Source organism: Petaurus breviceps, unplaced genomic scaffold (genome assembly GCF_028583685.1).
Source record: "Petaurus breviceps papuanus isolate PSGF00001 unplaced genomic scaffold, PetGlider_PUasm1.0 207, whole genome shotgun sequence".
Classification (NCBI taxonomy): domain Eukaryota; kingdom Metazoa; phylum Chordata; class Mammalia; order Diprotodontia; family Petauridae; genus Petaurus; species Petaurus breviceps.
The window spans coordinates 12,323,711-12,330,034 of NW_027185850.1; positions in this window are offsets into that span (position 1 = coordinate 12,323,711).

Sequence of the window (6,324 nt, forward strand, 5' to 3'; positions counted from 1 at the left end):
TGCCTTTTGGAGGGCAGTTGGGGTTAAGTAACTTGCCCAAGGTTACACTGCTAGTTTTTGTGTGGGGGTGTTAAGTGTCTGAGGCTGGAACCGAATTCAGGTCCTCCGGCCTCTGGGCTGGCACTTTACTCACTGCACCACTTAGCTGCCCCAAGATGGGAAACCCTTTGTGAAGGTGGGCCTTTTTTTTTCTTTTTAAAGCATGTCTGAGCCCCAATCGATCCCAGGTCATCTCGACTCTGGGGCCAGTGCTCTTACTCACTGCACCACCTGGCTCCTCCTTCTACCTCCTCTCTTAGGGGCAGCTAGGTGGTGCTATAGTGGACAGAGTGCTGGGCCTGGAATCAGGAAGACTCATCTTCCGGAATTTAAATTGGTAGATGTGTCTTAGGTGTCCAGCTAAGTAGAGTACCAAATTCGTACTCTCTGTTCATGGGGTTGGGGGTGGATCATCTTTTCCACTTGGGTGTGTTCTGTAAGAATGGTGGTGTTTGCTTACAATGGGAAAAACAAGATACTTCTAGAGGGAGTTCTAGAAGCTAACAGACAATGGGAAGAAGGCAGAATTTAACTAGACTTTTATTTTCCCTGACTAGGAGTATGAGCTTTGGTCTGGAAAGATAAGAACAATGGATAATAGGAAGTTGAAAGCCAAGATAAAGAAAGAGATAGCAAGAAGACCCATGGCAGCCCTTGCCAGGTCCCCAATTCCTTTTAGGTCCCATGAACTACATGCCAGGGTCAGGAAAGACCTGAGAGATGTGGTTGCTGAGAGACTATGAGGGAGGTTTGAAAGTGGTCACTTCCCACTCAGAGGGACAGTGATTACAAGTAGGTGTTTGGGGAAAGTGATGAGCTTAATCTTCACACTTTGGTGTGAAGTACTGATTGCTTGGGAGGAGGGAGAAGCCTTCCCAAAATATTTACATCTTAAAAGAGGAGGTCGTTGACTCCATTTAGGGTGTTCTTGGCAAAGATACTGGAGGGGGTTGCCATTTCCTTCTCCAGATCATTTTACAGTTGAGGAAGCTGAGGCAGACAGGGTTAAGTGACTTGCCCAGGGTCACACAGCTAGTAAGGGTTGGAGACAAATTTAAATTGGTACTCTACTTAGCTGGACAGCTAGTGTTTGGATTGGGGATTGGGAAATTGGCCAGGACAGAAAAAGTAATTTTCAGAGTGGGGGAGGGGGGCTCAGAGGAAGGATTGGGACTATTGAGATGCTTAATGTGAAAGACTTTGGGCATCTAAGGTGCATCATAAATATTCAGGATACTTGGGGGAGGGGACACTAAGAGATAGGAAAGGGGTATAGAAAGAGTCCGGAAGCCAATAAATGCAACTGATTACATTAAAAACTTTGCCTTAATTCAGTCTAAAAGTTGTGATGACCTGTGGAATGTTTAAAGTGAATACTGGTGACAAAGAACTATCTGAAGAAAGAGACCGGAGGGGTGGTGGACCAATCTATCTTTCTAGTCAGTTCTGTTGCTGCTCTTACAATGTTGTCCTCTTTAATTGGCTGAGGAGACTCAGGTAGCTGGCACTGCTTTCTGGTGGCCCAAGTTTGAAAAAAAAATAGGGCACAAGGAGTCAGGATCTCCTTCCTCAGGTTGCTGACCACAGGCCAACTTGGGCAACACAGAAGCACTGAAGGCTAAAGTTTAGCGAAGAGATGTGTACTTATCAAGAGCATGGAAAGAATATCCAGCAAGTATAAAGCATTACTTCAAGTGGACCCATCTCCTTTTGATTCCATAGGAAGAAGTGCCCTGGAGGAAATACAGTATATCAAACCTGGAGGAGTGCCCAGGTCCTCTTTGCTAAACTTTTATATTCAGGAGACCAGAAAGCTAGATTTCTAGTTTGAGCCTAAGTCCCCTGGACCAATGAAACCTCAAGGATGGTTTGGGGAAAAACTAGCTTAGTCTACATGACATAAGCATTTCCATCACAGCAAAAAGAGCTGGATGTTCCTTCAGGTTTGATGCACTCTACTCCCTGCTGCCATGGGAGTCCTCTATCAGAGCTCTGCTCCCTATGGAGACAAGGGGAGAGGGCTTCACTTGAAGCAGTTATTTTACCTTGCTGAATGTCCTTTCCATGCTATTGATAAGTACATGTCTTTTTGTTAAATGTTAAGCTTCCATGCCTCTGGGTTTCGCATGATGGCTTCCTGGTCAGGAGCCTGGGAAAGAGCTTTGACTCCCTATGATATGTCTATATCTATACCTATGTTTATATCTATACCTATACCTATGTCTATATCTATCTTTCCATCTATCTATAGATATGCATATGTAGATGTATATGGATATAGATAGATATACACACATATATACACGTGTGTGTGTTTGTGTGGTATATATCCAAGCCATCAGGAAGTAAAGTTAACTACTTGAACCTTAGCTCCTGAGCTAAATAAATTGTGAAGACTATTTCTTTACCTTTTAAGGAAAATTTAACCTGGGGGAAGGCCTTGGGATATTGCTTCTACCTTAGCCCTCTAAGCACCTGGAAAAGAGTAGCTCAGATCCAGAGGCAAATGAGCTCACCACAGGAGGGAAATAATGTTCCCATCTGATGAGTTCCTGCTGTAGAATATTGAAGGCTGGAAGGGACCCTTGACATGACCGAATCCAACTTCCTCATTTTTTAGAGTGAGAAACTGAGGTACATAGAGGGGAAGTGATTTGCCCAAGGTCACACAGCTCATTAAAAGCAGAACTTTCACTAGAATTGAATTCCAGTGCAGTCAGGATTCTAGGTAAGAGACCAGATGAGAAGTTGCAGCTGTCCTGCTTCCTGTCCCTCAGAAAATGCTGTTAAGAGTTAGGCATGGCAGATGATGTGGTCAGTTAGCAACTCCACCCTTCTCAGGTAAACCTCAACCCAGCTGTCCATCACTGATTTGCTTTGTGTTGGTAAGAATCCTGCTGTCTTTGATAGGAAGCATTAAGTTATAAAATAGATCTTTCAAATATCAAATGGATATTTTATTTGTGTTTATTGATAACTTTTATTATGTTACATTATGGGTACTACCCAACAAGTATCCAAAGTCACCCCCCCCCACACACAAACTCAGTGATAGTTGTCTTCAAGTGTCCTAAGAACTGTCATATAGGAGAGGGATTAGCATCACTGTGCTTGGCCCCAGAGGGCAGAGACAGACACAGTGATGGAAGATACAGAGAAACCAGTTTAGGCTGGATGTCATGAAAAGTGTCCTACTGATGATCATGGTCCAAAAGTGCCATGGGCTGCTCCAAGAGGTGGCAGATTTCCCTTTTTTGGTCGTCTTCAAGCGGGGGGGGGGGATGACCTCTTGTCAGGGAGGTGTATTCTAGTGGGGACTCCTTATGGACATGGGTTGGACTAGGTAGACCTTGGGGTGTCTTCCAACTCTCAAAATTCTGAGATTCTGAGACATTCTCTGAAAACTAGTTATCTATTGTTATTTGGGGTATCGGGTACATCCGATAGATAGAGTGCTGAGTCTGGAGCTGGGGAGACCTAAGTTCCAACATGGCCCCAGACACCAACTAGCTGGGAGAGTCACTTGACCTTTCTCTGACCAGAAACGTCATCTATAAAACAGGCATAATGACACCATCTACCTCTCAGGGGTGTTGTGAAGATCAAATGAGTTAATATTTATAAAATACTTAGCACAGTGTTGAGCACCTAGTAGGTATTTAATCAGTAGTTGTTCTCTTACCCTTCCCTATTGTTAATGGAAAGGAGGTTTATGTCCTTGGGTCCAAGGGTTTTGTCTAAATCACCTTCTTGGGTCCTCACAGCTAACCTGTGCAGGAAGATAGTCCAGGGGTTTGTATTTGACTGAGGAGAGGAGCTCAGGCTCAGAGTCTCTTCTAAGGTCACAGACTGAATAAGTGGTGTCAGACCTTGACTCCAGAACTTTTGGTTCTGGAAGATCTGAAGCCTGGTCTTTCTAATACCCCAGAGAATTTCTGATAGATCATATAACAATTTTTTTCCTCTCGGTACCTACCTGGTTGCACAGAATCGTAAGATCAGAACTGGGAGAGACCTCAGATGACAACTAGTTTACCCACCCTCCCACCCCCTCAAACCCTGCCCTGATTTTACAGGTGTGGAAACTGAGGCCCAGATTGATCAAGGCTTCCCCAGGGTCACACAAGCAGTAAACATCACAGGTTGCACTTGAACCCATGTTCTTTGACTCCAAATCTAGGTTTCTTTCTGCTCTACCTGGCTCAGAACTATAAACTCAAGACTTGGCCAAAAAGCTTGAAAAAAATTTAAAAAGAGGTAGATGCTGAGAAGAAATCGCATAGTCCATAAAGCTGACTCTATCAATGCCTTATGAATGCTTTGATCATAACCATGAGAAGATACCTTTTCCTGGTCAAATAGGAATCTCCTCTTCTCCTTTGAAAGACTGAGTGGTTTTCTTCACTTTGAGCCTTCATCGAAGGTTCCAAGATTTGAAACATGGTGCTTAACTAGGTTTGATTAAGGTCTCTCCCTATATTTCTTTAATTGTAGACTTTGATATACACCACAACAGTGAATACCACAGGAAACACAACCATTAATTACATAAACAGTGAATTCTTTATTTTATTTTATTTTTAATTTATGGAATAAAACAAGCATTTCCATAACAGTATAATAAAAAGATGCTTGCACATGAAGCTGCAAATCTGCTATGTACAACTTGCTATTCCTTTTAAATATACAAGTTATATTTGTATATATAGATATATAATATATATATCACATAGATAGATATACAAGTTATCATAAAAGTTTCCTTTTTTCTCTTGTTTTTCTCCCCTCTCCCCCAGGCCCTAGAGATGGTCACTAGGTATCTCTGTGTGTGTACATATATATGTATGTATATATGTAAAATTATTCTATACACACTTTTATTTATCAGTTCTTTCTCTAGATGCAGATAGTATCTTTCTTCATATGTCCTTTATACTTAATTTGGGTGTTTATAATAGTCAAAATGTCTTATTTGCTCAAACTAATTCTTAAAACAATATTGCCATTACTATATACAGCATTCTCTTGGCTCTCATTTCACTTTCCATTATTTCATGTTTTTCTCTATGTTTTTCAAAGATCATTGAGCTCATCATTTGTTATAGCACTATAGTATTCCATCACAATCATATACCACAACTTGTTCAGCTACTCCCTAATTGATAGTCATCCCTGCAATTTCCATTTCTTTGCCACCACAAAGAGAGCTGCTATAAACATTTTAGAGCACATAGGTTCTTGTCCTTTTCCCCTAATTATCTTTGGAAATAGACCTAGTAGTGTTATTACTGGGTCAGGGTATAGGCAGTTTAACAATCTTTGGGAATAATTCCAGATTGCTTTCCAAAATGGTTGGATCAGTTCACAAGTCCACTAACAATGAATTAGTGTTCCAATTTTTCTCCCTTTTTTCTTTTCAGTGAATTCTTAAAATTTCCTTTTGTGAGTTTTTATGCATTTTTCACTCTGTCATGGTTTTAACAGAAAGCTGTCTTTTGAACTAAGAGGGCTTGAATCCTCCCCCAATCCAGACTCTGGGCCAGTCATGTAATCTTTCAAATGATTTGAAAAATGAGAAAATTGGGAAAAACTGACCTAGGTGATTTTCCAGGACTATATGTTGGAGAGAAGGTGCCAACCTTTATTGGTAGAGAGAGTTTCCCCATTAAGCACCTCTATGCCAATGAAATGACAGGTTAGGTCCCTATCCATATATCAGAAAATGCTATTTGTGGTTGTGGCCATTTATCAGGAGTGTGCTTGAGGCCATTCATGCTACCAAGAACTGAATATTAACTTTTCAATGAGAACCTATTGTTAAATTTTCGGTGAGAGTATTTACACCAATTGGAAATCAATTTACTATTTTGTTGATTACCCAGACTTGAGAAAGTGATGGAGAAAATAATAATGATGCAGATTAAACTTAAAAGTGTGTCACTTACCTTTTCCCCTCCAGAAACCTGATTGTTAAACATTTATCAGCATATCCTTGGGTGTACTGTTGATCTGGATCAAATTATATAATGCACATTAAATCACCAAATAAATGATAAAATACTATAGAAATGTTTATGTTGTTGTTCTTATATTTTACTTTCCTATGCCCCAGTCAGAAAAGTATTCTTGGAAAAAGTGTTGGATTTTCAGTCAGAGGACCTGGATTTAAATCCTGACCTAGACAACTAATTATGGTCAAATCATTACCTCTTTGGGTCTCAGTTTCCATATCTGTTAAAAGAACAACTTGGACTGATAGGTTTCTTTCAACTCTAAAGCTATGAA